Raw genomic sequence first — 22,762 nt, 5'->3', positions numbered from 1 at the left:
TGACACCTCTGGAATTTGGACTTGTCTTTTCGTCAATGGTGTCTTAGAGTCGCTGACGTCCGGGCAAACACCGAAAGCATCAGGGTCAAGGCTTGCAAAACAGGAGCAAGCGGCTTGGTGGAAAATCCAAGGGGAAATTAGGAACACCGTGGGTGGGGGCGGGGGGCGTGCTGGGGGGATGGCAAATCCTCCGTGTTTTGCAACATTGCCCACAAGGGGTCAAACTGAGCCAGCGCTACTCAAGGAGGCAGCCGCCCTGCGAGCCCAGCCCTCACACCTTGTCCTTTGACAGCTTCTGTTATGAGATGCCACATCGCCAGTGCTCCTGAAGGCGAGGGGACAACATTCTGTGGGCAGTGGGCACTCCGGTGGCTCCAAGTGGAATGGAATTTAGCAGAGGTAGGCTTTGAATGTGAAGAAACTTTAGCGCTGCTGTAACCAATTTATGTCCTTTATTCTTTCACGTTTCAGGAGGCACGGGGTGATATATGATCACAATCTCCATCTAAGTAGAAAAAGCCCTTTCTTCAGGCATGAAATCAACATTCTAAGTGATAAGAAAGCAGTGAGTCGTAGTTTTTTCAGCAGCCTTTTTTTTTTTTTTTTTTTTTCCCACTCTGAGGGGTATATAATTCATGGTGTGTCTGATGAGGGGTGTCTTGGATGTGATGGCGTTTAATCCTGTTTCCCATTTGCTCCCACAGACCTTTCTGTCTCTTGGTCCTACCTTTACAGAGCACCTCCTAAGCCCGGCACCACCCTGGACATTTTGCAGATTCTTTTGATTATTCCTCCCCCCAAACTCATAAAGGAGAGATTTTCCTCCCCGTTTGGCGGATGAACTGAGACTCAGAGAAGGGAAATGACTTGCCCAGGGTCTCAGGGCCACTTGAATGCATGGAGGCTGTCCTGGCTTTCCTGGAGGAGATGCCTGTCTGCTTTGTTCAGCAGATCCCTCTGTGGCCTGGATAAGATCACTTGGATTCATAGTCACAGGCCAATACTGTTGAGATCTCCAAGTCTTGAGTTATCACTCCTCAGGTGGCAAACAGTAAACACGTAGTAGGTATCCAAGCAGCAGGTGGGCAGAGGAGGCAGCCCTGAGATGGGTGCCAAGAGATATTGGTCCTAATTCCAGTGACAACATTCCAATGTTGCCTTGAGCAGGTCACTTCACCTCTCTGGGCCTCTGTTGGCTCATCTGTAAAGTGAGCGACTCATAATGGGAGGTTGGTAGGGTCTCTTCTAATTGTAACACCACGTCTATCTTTTACGCAGGCCGAGGGGCTGGGAAAACTTGACCATAGGTTTAGTCAATCGGGAGTCAGATACTAGCTGCTGAGGCCTCTAGTGAACACTGGGCATTGGGGCTTGGCCTTCAAACTTGGGCTGGAGGCAGGATGTTCGGCTGGGTTGCCCAGGATCCAGCACTTCCTAAGGAACCCCTCCTGACCCAAATAGGGTGTTGGGCCCACTGTCTGTACAGGTTTCGCCTGGTACCAATTCCATACAGCATGTGAAGTGTGTTAGGGCTGGAAGGGTCTCCCACCTGCTCTGGTTGGTTTGTTGAGGAGAAGAGAGTTTCCTTAACTGCTGCATATGGGTGTTCCTCACCCCGCAGGAAAACTGTAGTGGGAGAAGAAGGGACCTGCTTGCTTCCTTTGGAGCCCTCCCTGGGCTGAGCAAAGAGGGCTTGGCTGCTGCACGTGGCCTTGACCTGCCAGAGACAACTCGAACTGTTTAACACATGTGGCTAAGGCAAGGTTTCCTAGGTACCAGGCACTGTGCTGGGTGCAGATATATTTTCTCTTTCCTTGTTTTAGCAACAGCAATCATAGCTCTGTTACCTGAAAGCTCAAAGAGCCAGGCACGGTGCCAAGCCCTTGATAGGCCTCATTTATTTCACTTGGTGCAGATGCAGGACCTACGGGAGACAGGCTAAGGCTAGGGCTTTTGCCTCCAAAGGACATGGGTTCACATCTTGGCTTCGCTTCTTTCTTGTAACCTTGGGAGGTCATTTAACCTATTCAAGCCTCAGTTTCTCCGTCTGTAAAGTGGAGATGATCATAGTGTTCTGTTTAATCCCAAGATTAAACAATGCATGGGATGCTCTTCTGCAGCAGCTGGCACACTTAGCAGATGTTCAACCAACACTAGTAATTGTGTGTATGGAAAACAAACTGCCCCGTGGTCTGAACATGTAGGCATTACATCTCCACCGAAGATGAGAGAACAGAGGCTCAGAGAGGTAAGTGACTTTCCTGGGGTCACACAGTGACAGGTGGCTTGGCCACAGTTCAAAGCCAGAACTGCCTGGCAGCCACCATGTTCCCTTTACTCAGTGTTCTGCTGCTTCTTCAGTGACCAGAGCTGCTGTCCTCCTCATGTGACAAGTCCTGGGGAAGGGCCTGCAAAGCACTGTCCCCAGAGATCCCAGGCAGAGAGTAGATGACGCTGTGGCAGTGGTCAAGGGTATGGAATCTGGAGTCAATCTGCTGGCCTGACGCTCCCTGGCTGTGTAACTTTGGGCCAGTGACTTAATCTCTCTGGGCCTCGGTTTTCTTCTTGGTAAAATGAGGGTGAGGATAAGGATGACAATGAGGATTAAATGCGTTAAGAAAGATCAAGTGCTCAGCCTCGGGCCTCCTCATGTGTCCAGAGCTCAGAACTGGAGCTTCCCAGATACAATTTATTGTTTTTGTGATTATCACCCTAGTGTGGCTCTCCCTTGTAGGGGCGCCCCAGAGCCTTCAGAGCCAGAGAGCGGCCCAGCAGGGCTTTCAGGGTCATGAGGACTTTCAGACAGTGGACTTTCGGATAGCTGTTGTTGTCCATTGCTCCGTCCAGGGCAGGGGTCCAGTTGGGCTGGGGAGCAGCCCTGGGTCCCCAGATCAGGTTGGAGTTTCACCCAAAGGGGAGGTTGGATCCTGGCACCTGTCCATCTGGGGACACTGCTTAGGATTCCACTTCAAAGGCTTGATCTTCAGATGCCTCAGTCCTCCCCCAGTGCTGACCATAAGCCGAATCTGCTGGGCCAGAGCCTCCGGGCTCTCTGGCGACTCTATTCTCCAAGGAGGAAGAGGCAGTGGGTTTCTGAGCTGGGACAGAACCCAGAGTGGCTGGGGCAGCTGCTATAGTCAGAGCCTGAAGACACTGGGCATCAAATGAGAAGCATTTTGAGGCTCTCTGGCTGATTTCTTTGAGTTTGGAGCCCAAGAACATGGCTGGCCCACTTTAATGATCCCCCTTCCTTGCTTTACATAAAGAAACTTTTGGTAATTCAGGTTAACCCAAAGAAGAAAATTCCTCCATAAATTTATAATCTCAGGGTGATGCTTGTGAATGTTTTCCGCATATCCTTGCTGTCTTTTTTCCTGTGGGCAGATATACATAGAGCCTTAAAAGAAAAAAATCTGGCAAATAGAATCATCGTCTACGTAAAATGCTTCAAAGTACCCAATACACGGTAAGTGCTTGATAAATGTGAACTGTTAGTATTAATATTTCCATTTCACAGCCCGATTCTCTCTCTTGAATAGAATTTCAACTCCATGAGAAGGGGAACCGTGTCTGCCTTGGTAATCTAGTGCTGAGCACATAGTAGGTGCTCAACAAACACTTCCCGAATAAATAGCTGAAGAGGCATTTCTGCACCTCATTAGATCTTGATCTCTTACATTTAACGGCAGCATGATAATGCATTGCTGAACTAGTTTCTAAACTTGTGGCTGGTGCTGATTTTTTTTTTACAAAACCCCTCCCAGCTCCCTAACTCTCCAGCTCCGCCTCCTATCCCAGACCTCGTCCCCACCTGCAGGAGATGGCGGGGATGCTGGGTTCCCCGGAGCTTGGGGACACAGCATCCCTTCGCAGAAGCCAGACGTCAGCTTGTGGGCTGCCAGTGCCTTCCCTGGCTCACAAAACCGCCAATCATCGACTTAAACTGTCTAGGTAGCGCACAGACGAGTAAAACCCCAACTCCTGCATTTTTGATGAAGTTGACATTATACAAACGCTCAGGGCTCACTTGGTCAGACCCGGCAGCGAGGGACTGAATCAATAAAGAAACACGGCGAGGAATAAAACATTAAACAGGGAGTTTTGCAAGGCAAGCAGCTGGGGGGTCACGTCAGGCGACCCAGCATGAGCCATGGCCAGTGGTCCCTTTCCCTTGGCTGCCGGGTAGGGAGATGGCCAAGTGCACACATTATCCCTGAGTCCCACAGGTCTGCTAGGCAGGGTGACTTCCTGGGAAAACCTCTAGGCCAGAAGCCCAGAACCGTGGAAATAATATTCATTTTGTGGCCTTGGGCGGGTTATTTTTTGCCTGTCTGTCTCAGTTGGGAGAATAGAGCCTTGTCAAGGATGCCTGTGTCCTTCCCAGCTCTGAGATTCAATGCACACAGCATGAACCTGGGTGTGGGATGGTCCAGATGTACAGCCTGTTAAGAGCCACACATGAGCAGGACTCAGACAATCCATCACTCGGATCCGTGCTTGTTCTCTTTTTAAGCTGGAGGGAGCAGTCTCCTCTCTGCTCTGGGATTCTTGGCCTTGGAGTCACTGAGGAAAGCCTTCCTCTGGCTTCTCTTCCATCCACAGGTATTTGAAGATAATGCTCTCCAGTGCATCCAAGTCCCAGATTTCACCTTTCACCCCAGGTCACTTCTTTGGCCCCTACCCTAAGACTCTTAACTTAGGGATGGGAATCTGCTTTTTTTCCCAAAGAGGGGGAGGCTGGGAAAAGGAGGAGAGAGGAGTCCAATGGGCAGACATGAACTGCGGGTGCCGCCACCAGGTAAAGGGGTGTCTCCGCATCTGCTCCATCACATCCTGCCTTTGCCTGCTTATTGCTCTCTAGAACTTGAATCCTCAAAGCCTGGTCTGTGGACCTGTGGCATTGGCAGTGCACGAGCATTGTTAGAAATGCTCCCCCTTACTCCACCTCATATGCTGAAGCAGAATCTGCTCTTCCATGTTCAAGGTTCAAGGCGGGGGAGCAGCACCCCTCCTCCAGCCCCCGCTGGCGGAGGTGGGTGGAGGGACAGCTTTGCTCTCAGAGCAGATGCTATAGTTTCACTTCACTGGAGGTGACACTTGGGAAACGCCTTTTCTCTGAGGTGGTTTGTCTCTGCTTATTTTTGAAACCAGATTGAGTCAAATGACACTTTCGTCTGTTGGTTTAAAGGCATTTCAAAGGACTCCCCCGCTCTGCTCTTCCTGTTGTGAGAGTAAAAGCCATACATGCAACAAACCTTCACTCAGTGCCTGTTATGGGCCAAAACCTGGGCCTGGGACTTACAGTTTGGGGAGGGGATCCCAGGCTTGCATATGATGCAATCAGGAAGCACCTGAGGATGGAAACCACAGGCAAGTCAATCCCCACACATGACCTCGAACTCTAGGAAGGGCCTTCTTAGACACCAGGTTTACCTCTCTTACCCAAATTCGCAGTGGATCCCAATCACAGCAGAATCGCCTGGGAAATCTTTTTCAAATGCATCTGCCTGGATCCCCCCTCAGTGGGTCTGACCCAGTAAGGCTGAATCAGAAAAATCTTCCGTGGTAATTCTGTTTCTCAGCTTTGGCCTGTTAAGTAAGAACAGCTGCTTTATAAGGTGATCCAATTATTTCTGGTCCTTTGGGAGCTGAGATGTCTCATCTGAAATGATCAAAGCATCCTTGGTCCTCAAAGGTCATTCCCTGGGATGGAGACTGCTGACTGCACTGAAATTCATTCCTGTCTTCCTGGCACATGGCTGGACCACAAGCGCCAGTCTCCGTTGGGGTTGAGAAGGGTCATGTGACTAAGTTCTAGCCAATAGAATGTGACACATACCTCTTTGGGGCTAAGCCTGCAGAGACAGTCTGGATCCTCTCTATGAGCTGTACCCATTCTCGCCAGCTGGGAGCTCAGCCATGCAGATAACAAGTTCCCAAAGGATGGCAGAGCCACAATATGGAAGGAATCTGGGTCCCTGAATCACCACATGGGGCTGAGATAACTGCCAACTGTCAACCTTCACCTAGGATAAGAATGAGGGACACAAATATGACTTTTGGGGGGGTTTAAAAGTCACTGAATTTGGAGGTTTACTTATGTTATAGCAGCATACCTTATCCTAGTTAATACTTCTCTCTCTGCCTCACTTACTTTATTCCCAATGCTTTTTTTTGGGGGGGGGGTGTACCTGTGGCATATGGAAGTCCCCAGGCTAGGGATTGACTCAGAACTGCAGTGGGAGCCTATGCCACAGCCACAGCAATGGGATCTGAGCTGCATCTGCGACTTACACCACAGCTCATGGAATGCCAGATCTTTAACCCACTGAGCGAGGCCAGGGATGGAACCCCAGATCTTCATAGATACTAGCCAGATTTGTTTCTTTTTTTTTTTCTTTTTTTTGTCTTTTTGCTATTTCTTTGGGCTGCTCCTGCAGCATATGGAGGTTCCCAGGCTAGGGGTCGAATCAGAGCTGTAGCCGCTGGCCTACGCCAGAGCCACAGCAACGCAGGATCTGAACCGCGTCTGCAACCTACACCACAGCTCATGGCAACGCTGGATCCTTAACCCACTGAGCAAGGGCAGGGACCGAACCCACAACCTCATGGTTCCTAGTCGGATTTGTTAACCACTGCACCACGACGGGAACTCCAGTCAGATTTGTTTCTGCTGAGACACAGTGGAAACTCATATTCCCATGTTTTAAGCTCAACATTCAGAATTCAAGGTTCAGCTTATACAACGTTCTTATTTGGGAGCACATAGGGCTTTTGCTTCGTACAGCCTAACCCTCAGTATATAATCAAGATCCTTTGTAGCTGAATTTAATTTGGTTTCTTTTTTTAGCAGTTCTCTTTGTAAGGCTTAATGTTCCAGTGCTTTTATTTTCCTTAGGGATCTTCCAAGAATAAAGAGAAATTACACTTATAGAAAAATATGACTCCATCTTGCAATGACCTCACGGGTCCATTGGACACATTTGTAAATCCAAGATAGATTTTGGGATTTTGGTGATCTTATTTTTCCTATCCCTTGAAACATTTTGCTGTTTCCTCATCCCAGGATTATTACACCATTGCTTGCCAACTATTCTCAACTATGCTAAGAAGACTGAAATAATAAGAAAAGGCAACAGGGATGGAATTACCTAGAAGGATGAGGTGACACACATTGTCAAGGTTTTATCATCTGTACTTTTCTTATGGTGTTGCTGTGCTAAGCAGAATAATGGCCCCTGGAGAGATTCACATCCTAATTCCTGGAATTTGTGACTATGTTACCTTATGTGGCAAAAGAGACTGAAGATTGATTAAGTTAAGGACCTGGAGATGGGAGATTGTTCTGGATTATCCTGGTGGCTCAGTATAATCCCAAGTGTCCCAGAGGAGTCAGAGAAGAAGATGTAACTATGAGAGCAGAAAACCAGAGTGAAACAGCTTGAGAGAGAGCATTGCTGACTTGGACGATGGAGGGATGGGGCCATGAGCTGCGGAATGTGGTTCAGCCTGAAAAAGGCAAGGACCTACCTGATTCTCCTGTAAAGCCTCCAGAAGGAGCAGAGCCCTGCTGACATTTTGATTTTAGCCGAGTGAGACCCATTTCAGACCTCTGACCCTCAGAACTATAAAGTAATATATTTGTCTTGTTTTAAGTCACTAAGTTTGTAGTGATTCTTAACAGCTACAACAGGAAATTAATTATAGTCACCCCAAACAGTGCATTGTCAGAAGACATGAAGAGACATCTGAAGACACCATTTTATAGTCTGACTTTTGCTTTCATTAAACACAATTGAGAAATCAGAACGTTTTCCTTTTCCAGTCATAATGACAGAGAGAAGAAAAGTGACAGAGAAAGAGGTTTCCAAATAATTGGATGATTCAGAAGATGAATGCAGGGGGACAGCATCACTCCAGACTCAAGTTAATGAGGATGGTGAAACTGATCATGTCTAAATGAATCTCAGATCATCAGTCTTCAGAAGATACTGCCTAAATGAATTTTCTCAAACTCGAGAATCAATGAGTAAATGATGTAGTTATAGGGGGAGAAGGAAGTGTGGTCTTCTCATCTAGTTAGTCACTCAACAGGAAGGATGAGAACCTGGACTAGCCTGTTTCACTAAAAAGATGTGTCACACTATTTTCATCTTTCGAAATACTTATGCACCAACATCTACTTGATATAGTGCATAAATGGAAAAATGCTAAGACAAGTGTCAACAAAAGGTTGGAAACACCAGGGAGGAAATGCCTGGAGTAGAAATTAAAAAAAATAATTGGCTTCTCATTCTGATTGGTGATAATAAGTCTCCAAATGCAATTATGGAGTGAAGAAGATGACCATCTCCTCTTCAGCAAAATTGCAAGCCATCAAATGTTTCAAAAGTGTCTTCAAGTATTTCATTTTGGATTTGCAGGTGCAAGAAGGGCAATCAGAAATGATGAGAAGCTGGGAGTTCCCGTTGTGGCTTAGCAAACCCTCCAGCACCCATGAGGACGTGGGTTTGAACCCTCGCCCTGCACAGTGGATTAAGTATCTGGTGTTGCCATGAGCTGCAGTGTAGGTTGCAGACATGGCTCACATCTGGCATTTCTGTGGCTGTGGCTGTGACCCCTAGCCTGGGAACTTCCACATGCCATGGGTGCAGCCCTAAAAGGGATGAAAAAAGAAAAAAGAAAGAAAGAAAGAAAGAAAAAAAGATGATGAGAAGCTGGAATCCGGTCAAGATGTATTTTGAACTTGAAACCAGTATTTGCAAGGTGTGTGTGTTCCTGGTTCATGCATGACAGTTGATGACAGTTGACGAGAGGTTGGTTGTGTTTTGGAAGATGTTGCCTGTGTCAGGTTCCTTCAAAGCCAGAAAAGCATAGAATAAAAATCTAGGTTTGCCATGTTTAAATTCTTATTAGTATATCTAATAAAGTTCTTCACTCTCCCTTTATTCTTATTTATATAAAATTTTTTCAAGAAAGTATTTTGAAGTGTTTCATTAGAACTAGATGCTAAATGATAATGACTACTTTTCCTCATGCATTGAAGACTAAAACAATCTTTCTCTTCATTCTTCTTTTTTGTCATAATAATGTCACTGAGACCAGGAGGCTTTTGGAGCCGAGAGATACTTTGGGGTATGCTCTTTTTTTTTTTTTATTACTCAAATGAATTTATCACATCTGTAGTTGTATAGTGATCATAACAATCTGATTTCTCAGGATTTCCATCCCACAACCCAAGCACATCCCCACCACCCCCAAACTGTCTCCTCTGGAGACCATAAGTTTTTCAATGTCTGTGAGTCAGCATCTGTTCTGCAAAGAAGTTCAGTCTGTCCTTTTTTCATATTACACATGTCAGTGAAAGCATTTGATATTGGTGTCTCATTGTATGGCTGACTTCACTTAGCATGATAATTTCTAGGTCCATCCATGTTGCTAAGAATGCTGGTACTTTGTTCTTTTTAATGGCTGAGTAATATTCCATTGTATATATGTACCACATCTTCTTGATGGGGTGTGCTCTTAAGATATGTTTCACTGAGTCCCTCCAAAGACACAACTCAACAGCAATGCCCATGTGTAGAATTGTCTCCCAGGCTTGGGGCAAACCCACTGCGGAGCCCTCCCTCTCAGCTGTCTTCAACTGAAAATCTAGTTATGTAGGACCCAGTTTGAAAGGATGTGGAAAGCCGAGAGCAGAAGCAAGCTAGCTTTCCTTCTCTCTTTTTCTACTCCCTTGTTTACTTCATCCGTCCATCTGTTCATCCACCCATTCATCCATCCATCAGTTCATTCAATCATTGAACCCTTCAGTGAAGATTTGTTTGGCTTTTACCACTAAGCTGGATGCAGGACAGTGGTTCTCAATGTGTGGTCCATGGGCCCCTGGTGAGATCTCTGAGGCCCTTTCACGAGGTCCGTGAAACTAAAGCTATTTTAATAATAACATGAAGATGTCACTTGCTTTTTTCACTTTGGTAACATTTGTGCAGAGTATACGAAAGCAATGGTGGGTAACTGCGCTGGGGTCCTAACATGAATCAAGACAGTGGTGACCAATGTGCCAGGGCCATTGCATTCTTCATAGCCATGCACTCACAGTAAAAACAAAACAGAATTGGTTTTGTTAAATCTTGGTTGTTGAGTACACATCTCTCTAGGATTCTGAGGAAATGGGGAAACAGAGAAGTTTGATGGTCGCCTTGAGAATAAGCACTGATGGATTATTTGGGTGTGTGCTGAACTAGCTGCTTCTTTCATGGATCACCATATTTATTTGAAAGGCTGACTAACAAACTACAGTTATTCAGACTTAGGCATCTGGACATCTTTCCTTTTTTTTTTTTTTTTTTTTTTTTGTCTTTTTGCCATTTCTTGGGCCACTCCCACAGCACATGGAGGTTCCCAGGCTAGGGGTCGAATGGGAACTGTAGCTGCCGGCCTACACCACAGCCATAGTAACTCGGGATCTGAGCCACATCTATGAGCTACACCCAAGCTCACGGCAACACGGGATCCTTAACCCACTGAGCGAGGCCAGGGATCAAACCTGCATCCTCATGGATACCAGTCATATTTGTTTTTGCTGAGCCACAACGGGAACTCCTGTGATGGTATTAACACAAGTGATTTTTGGTATCATATAATGAAATGTGTCAACATTTGGAAGATGCTGCATAATTCAATGAACCACTGTTTTCAAAGTGACCAGTGCATTATTTTTTTAGTTTTGTTAGGACTGCCTTAACAAAGTACCACAAACTGGCACTTTGCTTTAAATAACGGAGATTTGTTTTCTTATAGTTCTAGAGGCTAGAAGTCTAAGATCAAGGTGTTGGCAGGGTTGGTTCCTCCCAAGGCCTGTGACAGGAAACTGTTTCATGTTTCTCTTCTAGCTTCTAGAGATTTGCTCATGACCCTTGGAGGTCTTTGGCTTGCAGACATGTCACTGATCTCTGACTTCATCTTCATGCAGCAATCTCCCTGGTTGTGTCTGTGTCCAAATTTCCCCTTTTTCTAAGGACACCAGTCATTCTGGATTAGGGTCCACCTACACCAGTATGATCTCATCTTATCTAATAATAAGGGCACATTCTGAGTACTAGGGGTTAGGACTTCAACCTGTGAACTTGGGGGGAGGGAATACAATTCAGCCACAGCATATGATGTCACAAAATCATACCTGAGGAAAAAGATTCATTCAAAGTTCACGATGGATCAATGGATTTAAAAATAACTGACTATAAAAAATTCATGGATGTGGTTTCAGATTCCACATGGTAACTAACCTTTAAGAAACCACCACTGTTGAGTTTTGGTGTAATAACAAAGAAGAATATGCATAGTTACCTGAAAAATTATAATACTCTCCCCTTTCCAGCTACATATTATGGAGGCCAGATTTTCTTCATACACATCAACAAAACCACATATTGAAACAGACTGAATGCAGGAACAGATATGAAAATCCAGCTGTATTCTATTAAGCCTGACATTAAAGAAATTTACAAAATAAAGCAATACATTCTTCTCACTACTATTTTTGTTTTGGAAAATATAGTTATTTTAACATTCATTTATGCTGACACATAATGGATTTCTTTTCAATATTTTAAGTGAATTAGTAAATATTTATAATTTTCTCAATTTCAATTTCTAATATGGTAAATATCTGTTAACCTTGGCACATTGATGTTTTGGTCTGATGATTCTTTGTCACTGGGACTGGCCTCTGCACTGTAGAATATTAGCAGCATCTCTGGCTTGTGCCCGCTGGGGCCAGGATCACTCCCTGGTCACCCGCTACCTACTCCTCAGAAGTTGTGACAACCATAAATATCTCCAGACACAGCCAAATGGCCCTCAGTGGAGAAGCTCTGATCTGCAGATAGAATCAATATAAACAGGAGCTCTTTGGGGTCTTCAGTAGTTTGTAAGAGTGAAAGGGGGCCTGATATTGGAAAGTTTTAGCCCCATTGATGGTAGGCGATACCTCGATGAGCAAATCATTCATGGCACCTGCCATCATGGGACTTAGGGTTTAATGGAGGAGATAAACACGAACCAAGTAGAAGTAAAATTGTAACCTTGTCAAGTGTTTTTGAAGATGATATATATGGTGCCATGAGGCGTCCTCTTCCTCTCTGCCTACCCCCACCTCCACTGGTCTCACTCTGGCTCTTGTACTTGGGTCTGTGCTGCTCAACCCCAAGACCTCCCCTCCTATCAATAGTGGCTGGTCTAGGTCAGAGTGACTTGATATACCTTGGGCATGAATCACACACTTGGAGAGGGAAGATATCACCTTATTTATTTATTTTTATTATTATTTTTTGGCTGCATCCGTGGCATGTGGAAATCCCCAGGCCAGAAATTGAAGCCAGGCCACAACAGTGACCTGGGCCACATCAGTGTCAATGCTGGATCCTCAATTTGCTGCACCACCAGGGAACTCCAAGATATCACCTTTTAAATGAACTTTCTCACTTTACATAGGGGGACTGAGACACAGAAAGGGGCAGTGATGCTGAGAAAGCTGGGGCCATTCATACTTAATCTACATGCTCTTTCTCGTGGATGTCCTAAAGTGTGGACCACCGCAGAGGTGGGGTTGGAGGAAGATTAGCTTTGAATTGAATGTTGGGCCATGTTCTGGACAGGCTGCCCTTTCATGTCAGCGCTGAGATTTGAGAATTTATTTATTCTTTTCTCATTCTCTCGATAAATGTTTATCTGAATGCTGCATGTACCAGAGAAATAATGGTGAGCAAGCAGACGATGTCCTGCCTTCATGGAATTCGTGTTCGTGTGTGTGTTTGAGGGGAGCAGGTAATGGACACAGATATAAATAGTCAAGCTCATTCCAGATAAAGTGCTGTGAGTTGTATGGACAAGTTAACAGGGTGCAGAAAGAGAGACTTGTGGGTCCAAGAAGGCCTCTCTGAGAAGAGGCCAAGTGAGGAGACCCTAGAACTGGAATGATGAGGCTGCAGCCACAAGAAACACCAAATGGGAGATTCTCCAGGCAGAGAGAAAGGCAAATGTCATGATCCTGAGGCAGCAAAGAAGTGTTCTAGGAGCAGGGGAAAAAAAGGCCCATAGGGCTGGGAAGTCATGAGGCAGAACCAAATGGCATCGGATGAGATCAGAGTGGCTGGCACAGGTGGATAACTTAGAAATCTGAGGTCCAAGTCTCTGCTCCATGAAAATCCAGTGGAGGGTTTTAAGCATGGTGTGATTTATATTTTTAAAATATATTGAAAAAAACCCCACTACACTCTGACTGCCAGTTGTAAAATAAATGGAGTATGGAGTGAGGGGGCAGGGGAGGCAGAGAGGTCAGCTGGGAAGTGGTGCAGAGTTCAGGGGAGAGGTCACAGTGGGTTGGATCAGGGTGGAGGGCACAGTGGTGAGAGAAGTAGATAGATGTGACTCGCATATTGGACTTGAAGTCAAGGGAAGTTATTGATGGACTGTGTGCAGAAGATGAAGGAAAGGAAAGAACTACAGATGACTCCAAGATTCTTTTTTATTTTTCTTTTTATAGCTGCACCTGAGGCATGTGGAAGTTCCCAGGCTAGGTTTTAAATCAGAGCTGCAGCTGCAGGCCTACGCCGTAGCCACAGCAACACAGGATCCGAGCTACATCTGCGACCTCTGCAGCAGCTTGCGGCAATCCTGGATCCTTAAACCACTGAGCAAGGACAGGGATCCAACTTGTATCCTCTTGGAGACAACATTGGGTCCTTAACCTGCTAAGCCACAGTGGGAACTCCATCTCCAAGATTCTTGATTTGAGCTCCTGGAAGGCTGAATTTGCCATGTATTGGGATGGAGTGATAAGGGGAGGGGTGGGTTTGGTTGGGGAAACTCAGACGTTCTTTGCTGAATATATTCAGTTTGAGATGCCCATTGCACGTCCAAGCGGAATTGACGAGAAGACCATTGGACAGAAGATCTTGAAACTCAGAGGAAAGAAAGAGTCATCAGCCCAGAGATGGCACTGAAAGTTACAGGTCAGGAGGAGACTACCCAAGGAGAGACTCTTCAAAGAGAAGAGAGCTTGAGTTATGTGCATTAGTTCCCAAGGGCTACCATACAAAGTGCTGCAAACTGTGTAGCTTCAAAGAAATTATTGTCTCAGTTTTGGAGATGAGAAGTCCAAGAGCAAGGTGTCACCTCTGAGGTCTGTGAAGGAGAATTTGTTTTGTGCTTCTCTCCTAGCTTCTGGTGGTTTCCTGGCCATTTTTGTCATTCTTTGGCTTGAATCCTGGATACATTTTCCTGATCTCATGATGTTTTCCGTGTGTGTGTGTGTGTGTGTGTGTGCGCGTGTTTATGTTCAAATTCCCCCTTTTTATAAAGACACCAGTCATATTAGAGTAGAGCCCAATTTAATGACCTAATCTCAACTTGATTGTCTGCAAAGAGCCTGTTTCCATATAAGGTCACATTCACAGATAGAGTGGTTAGGAGTTCAACATCTTTTGGGTGGGATGTGATTCAACCCATGACACCTAGAGTTTCTGGAGTTCTAGCAGAGGAGGAGAAGGAGCTGCCTGTGAGTTAGGAGGACGTCCAGGAAACTCTGGTGTCCTGGATGCCACCAGAAAGAAATTTTCAGGATTGGGAGGTCAACAGGGTTAAGTGAGGCTGAGAGTTTGACTTTCATGAGGAAACACTAGTTCCCAGTGACAGAAATTTTACCACTACTGTGTTTGCTAAAATAATTTTGGCTGCAAATAATAAAAGTAATAGAAATTTTTTAAAGGAAAAAATAGGTTATTGAAAGGGTACTGAAGTAACTTATAGATTCAAAAATCTTTTCAAAAGAAAAGTCAATATGGGAAAGGAAGTGGCCAGGATATCTCAGCCCTAAGAGCCTACCTACTGCCAGGGTTGATGAGACTTTTTGAGTACCATTACATAAGGGGTCTGAGCTGACACTGATACCCAGGATCTGAAATGCAATTATTGATCCTTCAATTAGAGTGAGGGTTTATGGAAGTCAGGTGATAAATGACTTTTGGGCCCCCATGCATCTAATATTAGTGCAGACCTACTCTGCAGACCTACTTTGAAGTTATTTACTGGTCCTTGGGTGTATACCTGAGAAAGATACACTTGGCAGATGGATGAACTCTCACATTGGTTCCCTGACCTTTGGAAGTAAAAACCATTAGGATGAGAGATGCCAAATGGAAGTTTTGGAAACTCTCTCCTACGGCCACTCCTGGCCAAGTTAGTAAATCAGAAGCAATAGTATATTTGGGGAGGAATTGCAGAGATTAGTGCCACCAACAAAGACTTGAAGTCTTTGTGAGTGGTGATCAGTATTACATCCCTATCTAATCCACCTATCTGGCTTGAATGGATTATGGCACAGTGTAAACTCACCAGGTGAGTGTCACAATCCAAGCTGGTGTGCTGGATGTGATACGTGTACTGATGCAGACCAACACAGCTTCTGGAACTTACTATGTCACTCTTAATCTGGTGAATGTATTTTTCTTGGTTCCCACCTTAGAGATGAATAAAGCCATTTGCTTTCACTTGGCAGGGACAGCAGTACACATATCATATTGCTCTAGGGCTATGTTAACTCTCCTATTTTCTGACATGGTATTGTCCATAGACATTTTGATTGGAGTACCCTGGTGGCTCAGTAGATTAAGGATCTGGCATTGTCATTGCTGTGATTCCCGTCACTGCTGTGGCTTGAGTTTGACCCCTGGCCCAGGGAACTTTAGCATGCTGCGAGAGCGACCAAAAACAAAAAAGAAAACACAAAACAAAACAAAACATTTTGTGCTCTTGACATTCTGTGAATATTTTATTGGTTCACTATATTGATGATATCATGATAATGGACCTGGTGAGCAGGAAGTAAATTCCAAGATACCCTAGAAAGACCCACATGTGCCATAGGGCCGGAAGTAAACCCCACAAAGATTCAGAGACCTGCCATATTGGTGAAGTTTGTAGGGATACAGTGGTCTGGGGAATGCTAGTGCATCTTCTCTAAAGTAAAGGGCAAACTGATGTGCCTCATACCTCTTACCACTAAGAAATAGACCTAACGCCTGGTGGGCCCTTTGGGATTTTAGAGGCACTCTTTTCCCCACTTGCTAATACTGCTCTGACTCATATATTACATGATGTCGGAGGCTGCCAGTTTTGAGTGGGTTTAGGACAAGAAAGGGCTCCGCTATGGGTCCAGGCTGAGAGGCAAGCAGGATCTGCCTATTCATTCAGCACAGTGACTAGGGCCCGGGATGCATTTAGGGGCCCATAAAAATGTTTTAATTTCTTTGAAAATCAAAAGAAAAAAATGACTCTAATGATCATGAATTTAGCCCAAGATTATAGCCATCTTTATACCAATGGAGTTGTAAAAATATCCTTTTTAAAAAATATATATATATATATTAATGAAAGGGCCCACAGACAAAGATGCCTGGCACCCATGAAGGCCATGGTGCAGCTATAGGTGCTGCTCTTCCTCTCACCTCATAGGATCCGGTTGATCTGATGGTGTTAGATGATCTATGGTAGATTGGGGCATCATATATAGTATCTGGTGAGTCTCGCCAGGGGAGTCAGAGCGCAGATCCCTAGGGTGCTGTGTCAAGGCTATGCCCTCTTCAGCAAAGAGCTACTTTCCATCTGAAAAGGAGCTTGAAGCATAGACTTTCACGATGTGTTTAATGATGGGACCCAAGTGCCTGAGTGGTCAGAGCTGCCTGTCCATCGTAAGCTGTGGATTGCCAGGGGTCCCAAGTCAAAATGCCAGTTATAATGCTTCAAGTGATAGGATGGAGATGGCTTACTTAGGGACGGGGCCAAGTGGGTCCAGGAGGCCAAATCGATTTGTGAACAGATAGGGAAGAACACCATGTAAGTACCTCCCTCAAACTGATACCTCTTCCTCAGCTCACACGTGTGGCCTTGGTGGGGATTCTTTAGGACTGATTGAAGGAAAAACTTGGCTTGGTTCACAGGTGAGCTGAGCAATTCTTGGTACTGGCCAAGTGTAGACTGGTGTCGACCCACGCAGCGGTGGCCTCTGGAGACACAGGGAAGGGAAATCCTAGACGGGCAGAGAAGTGAGAAGCACACTCTGTGGTCCACATTGCACAGAAAAAAAGGGACTCAAGATATGGGACAACATGACCCCCTGGGCATGGCTGATGGCCTGGTTCTGCTTTCGGAGAAAACCAGAACCAAACCATAAGGCTTGTTTTCTTTGAGGCACTCATTGACTCTTACACCAATCTTACCAGGTGGGTAGTTCTGTTATCCCCATTTAACAGATAAGGAAATCGAGGTACAGAGAGGTTTAGCAACTTGCTCAAGGTCTTAAAGCCAATAATTGGAGTGTCAGGACAGACAGTCCAGCTTTAGACTACTTTTCAGGGTAGAGTAGAATGAATTGTACCCCACAGGAAGTTGAGTTTGAATCCCAGCAATGACATTGATATGCCCTTTGGATGCGCCTCATTTGTGCTCCAGAGCTCTTTCCTCTTCTAAGATGTACTACTGCGGGTACAGCACAGAAATATAGCTGATATTTTATAATAAATTTAAATGGAGTATAGTCTAAAAAATTTTGAATTACTTTGTTGTACACCTGAAACCAATATTATAAATCAACTCTAATGAAAAAAAACAAAACAAAACAATAGAAACAAATAAAATGTAGTGCTTGGACTCTTATGATCAAAATGCTTCTTCTTGCTCTAAGTTACATGATTCTTCTGGGCCTTCCAAGGGGTTCAGGTTGGGCTCGGTACAGGAGATGCAGATATGAATAAGCCACAGTTCCCTCCCCAGAAAGACTCTGGCCCATCTGTAAGCTATGTCCATAAAGGCTGCATTCTTCACCTACCTGAGCAATTATGGGTTTGGAGGTTTTTAAATAATGATTTCAGCATGTGCTTTGTATAAACAAAGGTTGGGGCAGGGAGATGAGGGGAATGTGGGTCTGGCTCCTTGGTGCAGCTAAAAATAGAAACGTGAAAGTCCTATAATGATGAGGCAGAAACTTAAAACAAATTTCTTGGAAAATTCCCTCCCCATGCCACACTGCCTAGGTATTTCCCTCTTTTTCCCTTGTGCAGATGGAGCGAGGGAAATTGGGGTGAGGGCCGGGTATCACAACACACACTTCCTTCCTGGCACTGAGGAGGAGGGGCGGAGGAGACCAAACTGGGAACAAAACGTCTGTTCAGGAGCCTGATTCAGGCTGACATGGGCCTTTGAGCTCCCTGAGTGGCATTTACGGCTACAGATATGGAAAAGAAAATAAATCTCCCAGGCCCGGCATCTTGCTTTAATTAATAACATAATCAAGTTTTTGGCCTCATGGAATGGAAGGATTTCAACACTCAAGGCCCCTCTGGCAGCAGGCAAGAAGTGGGCCCCCTGGCCAGGCAGCCCCCTGAGCAACGAGCCAGGTTGGGCAGGGAGATCAGGAAGGGTGTGCTCAGGCTTTTAGTGCAGGACGGCCAGAGGCTGGCTCCTAGGTGTGAGCAGGAGTTCAGAGCAGAGAAGCAGGAAGCACATTGTCATAGTTCTTGGGGTTTGTTTTGCATTTATTACATCCTGGGCTTTCACCTTTATTTCCCCATTCAGCCCCTACCAAGCAACTGGTCCAGCTATATTCTCCCCATTTTTCAGATCAGGAGACTGAGACCCAAAGTTGGGATGATTGGCCCAGAGTCATACAGCTGGAAGGTGGTAGAGCTGGGGTATGAATGATCTGAACTCAAGGCTGTTTGAGGCAAGAGAGATGGGATGGAGTGGGGTCCGTGGAAGGGCTGAGGGAAGGTGCCACCCGTTTCTTCCCAAGGCCTCAGGATGACGACCGTTTCAATCAGGACTGCCCACCTTCTCTGTTGGAGCGTAAATGTCTAAGGAGGGGTGGGGATGGTGGTTGAGGAGCGATGGCCAGATTTTAAAAAATGGATTTGGAAGGAGAGAAGTGGTAGATGCTGAGGAAGGCAAAGGAACATGTGTCAGGAGCCTTGGGGGCTGGATTGAACATCCACTGGGCCCTCCTGGCTGGCTAGGAGCTCTGTGGTTCTCGGGGTGCTGAGCCAGCTCTGGGGGCCAGATTCCTGCCATCCCCTCCCCCACATGAGGGGCTGCTTTGGATGACCTTCCTGGCTGACATGCCTGGCTCTCTTTGGAGGCTGAGTAAATAAACACAGGAAATCATTGAATCATGATCTGGCCTTGATCTGCCTTTATTTCTCCTCTCCCTGCATATACTTCATGTCTCAGCCCAGTCAGTCGGCGTAGGGGCCTCTTGGTGGCCTGGGTTTGCGTGGCTGTCCCCATCACCTGGAAGGTTCACTCCCCCATCACTGATGCTGGAGTCCTCGCCACCTCCCACTGGCTGTCTCCGAAGCCACCTCCTCCTCCAGGAGGCCTTCTCTGAGCATCTCAGCCAGAAGTAATTCTCCCACCTTGGAGTACCCCCAACACCCACCCTATCTCCCCTTCTCTCATGACTGGGATATTTTTTACCTTGTAATTGAGTCACTCATTCATTCAAAAACTCTTATGGATACTTGCTTTGTTTTTGGAATGTTAGTCTTCCCGTGTCTTATGTTTCCAGGTTCCTCCAAAGCTGAAGCCAATTGTAGCTGTGATAATAATTATAGTAGTATTTTCCAGTTGCCGAATGAATATTCTGTGACTGGGCACATTGCATTTTATGGGAGTTATTTTGTTGAATCTCTAAAACTATGAGGTTGGTGTTATTATCCTCCATATTTTATAGATGAAAGAACTGGGATAAACAGAGGTTAAACTGTCCAAAGTCACCAGCTAGGAAATGGTAAAGCCAGGACTTGAACCCAAGCAGTCTAATGGCAGAGTCTGAGCTCACAACTACTGGTTTAAATACCATAAAATGTATGGAAGTGCTTGGTATGGTGCCTGGCCCATAGCCACAGATTCTCGGGGCCCAATACTGGACTTGGCTGATTTGTTTCCAATGTTTGTGGATTGAATCAATGAAAACATGACTGATGGAATGAATTCATGGAAGCTTTTCCCTGTTATTTTCTACTGCGGAATTAACTATCCTGAAACCTAGTGGCTTGAAATAACTGTTTATTATTATCTCTCATGTTCTGTGGATTTGATGGGGCTCAGCTGTGTAGTTGTGGCTTTAGATCTCTCCAGGGGTTACAGTCAGATAAAAACTCATGGTGGAGTCATGTCTAAGGGCTTACCTGGGCTAGACATCCAAGATGGCTGAAGGATGGTCAGGCATCTCGCCTGCCACGTGGCATTGCCATGTGATTGGATGAGCTTCCTTATAGCATGGTGGACTCAAGTTAGTTGGATTTCTTTTTTCTTTTTTTTTTCTTGGTGGGGGGGATGCCCCACAGCATATGGAGTTCCCAAGCCAGGGATCAGATCCTAGCAAACTGCAGCAACACTAGATCCTTCAACCCACTGTGTGAGGCTACGGATCAAACCCAAGTCCCAGTGCTCCAGAGCAGCCGCTGATCCCATTGTGCCACAGCAAGAACTCCTAGTTGGGCTTCTTACATGGTGTGTGGCTCCATCCAAGGCAAGCATTCCAAGAGGCCCAGGCTGAAGTCTTAAAAGTTACGTGGCCCAGCCTCGGAAGCCACATGTCATCATTTTGGTGCACCGAGTTCTGGGAAGTGTGCTCGTTGGCTCAGAGGGAGGGCATTTTTAGAGACTAGTTACCATGGGAGTAGCATTGAATCATCCCAAGGGCTTCACTCACTCTGGCATGGCCGAGAATCAGGATCTACTCAGGAGCCTATGGTCAAGTGTTAATTTGGAGGTAAACTTCTTTTTAAAAAAATTTTTATTGAAGTATAGTGCTTTACAATGATGTGCTAATTTCTGCTGTACAGCAAAATGACCTGGTCACTTTTACATTCTTTTTAAAAATATTATTACATTCTTTTTTTTTAATATTATTTTCTGTTATGGTCTATCCCAGGAGATTGGATATAGTTCCCTGTGCTATAAAGTAGGACTTGTTATCTCTCTATTCTAAATGTAATAGTTTGTGTCTATTAACCCCAAACTCCCAGTCCATCACACTTCCTCCTCCCTCCCCCTTGGCAATCACAACTGTGTGCTCCTTGTCTCTGAGTCTCTTTCTGTTCTATAGATAGATTCATTTGTGCCATATTTTTAGATTCCACATATAAGTGATATCATATGATGTTTATCTTTCTCTTTCTGACTTATTTCACTTAGTGTGATAATCTCTTGTTGCATCTGCGTTGCTGCAAATGGTGTTTTGTTTTTTTTTGATGGCTGAGTAGTGTTCCATTGTATATATGTACAACATCTTTTTAATCCATTCATCTGTTGATGGACACTTAGGTTGTTTCCACGTCTTGGCTGCTATGAATAGTGCTGCTATGAACATAAAGGTGCATGCATCTTTTCGAATTGTAGTTTTGTCCAGATATATGCCCAGGAGTAGGATTGCTGGATCATACGGTAGTTTTATGTTTAGTTTTCTGAGGAACCTCCATACTGTTTTCCATAGCGATTGTACAAATTGACACTTCCACCAACAGTGTAGGAGACTTCCATTTTCTCCATACCCTCTCCAACGTTTGTTACTTGTAGACTTATTAATGATGGCCATTCTGACCAGTATGACGTAGTACCTTTGGAGATGAACTTCTGAATGAGGAGAGAGCTGACACACTTCTTTGGCCCGTAATGTCTCAGGCATCCTCACACTCTCCCCAAAAACTGATGTTTGCCTAAATGTGGGCCTTGGACATTTTGTTTCCTGCTACTTCCAGAATCAAATTCCCCACATCTGACTCAAGTCAAATGGGCAAGTCTTTACTGAGCTCCTACTTATGCCCCGCCCTGTGTAATAATAATCACTAACACTTTTGAGTGCTGGTACCTGACATTCTTCAAAGTGCTCATACATATCGTTGGGCATGATTCTTGTAACGATCCTGTGTGGTAGGCACTTTCATTAGCCCCATTTTACAGGTGAGAAAAGTGAGTCACAGAGAGGTTAAGTAATTTGGCTAAGTTCTTATTATCAGCAGGCAAAGTCAGGATTTGAACTTATGTATTCCTGACTCCAGAGACCATGCTCTTAAGCTCTATGCCATCTTGAGTTCCTGCTGTAAGAAAGACCTAACCCAGAGGACACTGTCTGCCTTCGAGGAAATGGAGTCCAATAGAGAGAATAGGACTTGAAATACTTAGTTAAATTTTGTTAACCTTTGTTTAGGAAGTAATTCTGTTCTAGTTGACTGGTCAGTGGAAAGGTATCTGCCTCTCCGTAATCATAGTGGGACATAAATTTCATTTCACAAGAATTTCTTCTGAACTATCCATCAGAACCAGGAGGAAATGTTTGAAGTAAGGTATCCTCATTGAAAAGCCTTTATCAGATTGGATGAGTAGTGAGTCACTAGTTCTATCAGTTAGCATTTGCTGGGTAACAAACCACATCACAATGTAGTGGCTTAGACATGAATTTATTTGCTCAGGATTCTATGACTTGGCGATTTGGGCTGGGATCAACTGGGTGGTTCTTTTGTTGGTCTCTGCTGAGCTCATTTAATGTCCACAGTCAGCTGTTGGACTATAGTCCCACTCACCTGTCTAGTATGGGACTGGCTGTTGGCTGGGGTGACAGTAGTAACTAAGCAATGTCTCATCATCCAGCAGGCTCTCCAAGGCTTGTTAACATGGGGGTTGTCATGGGCCTCCCTAGAGA

This window comes from Sus scrofa, chromosome 6 (genome assembly GCF_054392235.1).
Source record: "Sus scrofa isolate SSC_HxYL_T2T_F1_AM1 chromosome 6, Sscrofa_HxYL_maternal_Yorkshire_Landrace_v2.0, whole genome shotgun sequence".
NCBI classification, from domain to species: Eukaryota; Metazoa; Chordata; class Mammalia; order Artiodactyla; family Suidae; genus Sus; species Sus scrofa.
The sequence above is the reverse complement of the archived record's forward strand: the minus strand, read 5'-3'. Positions refer to the sequence as shown.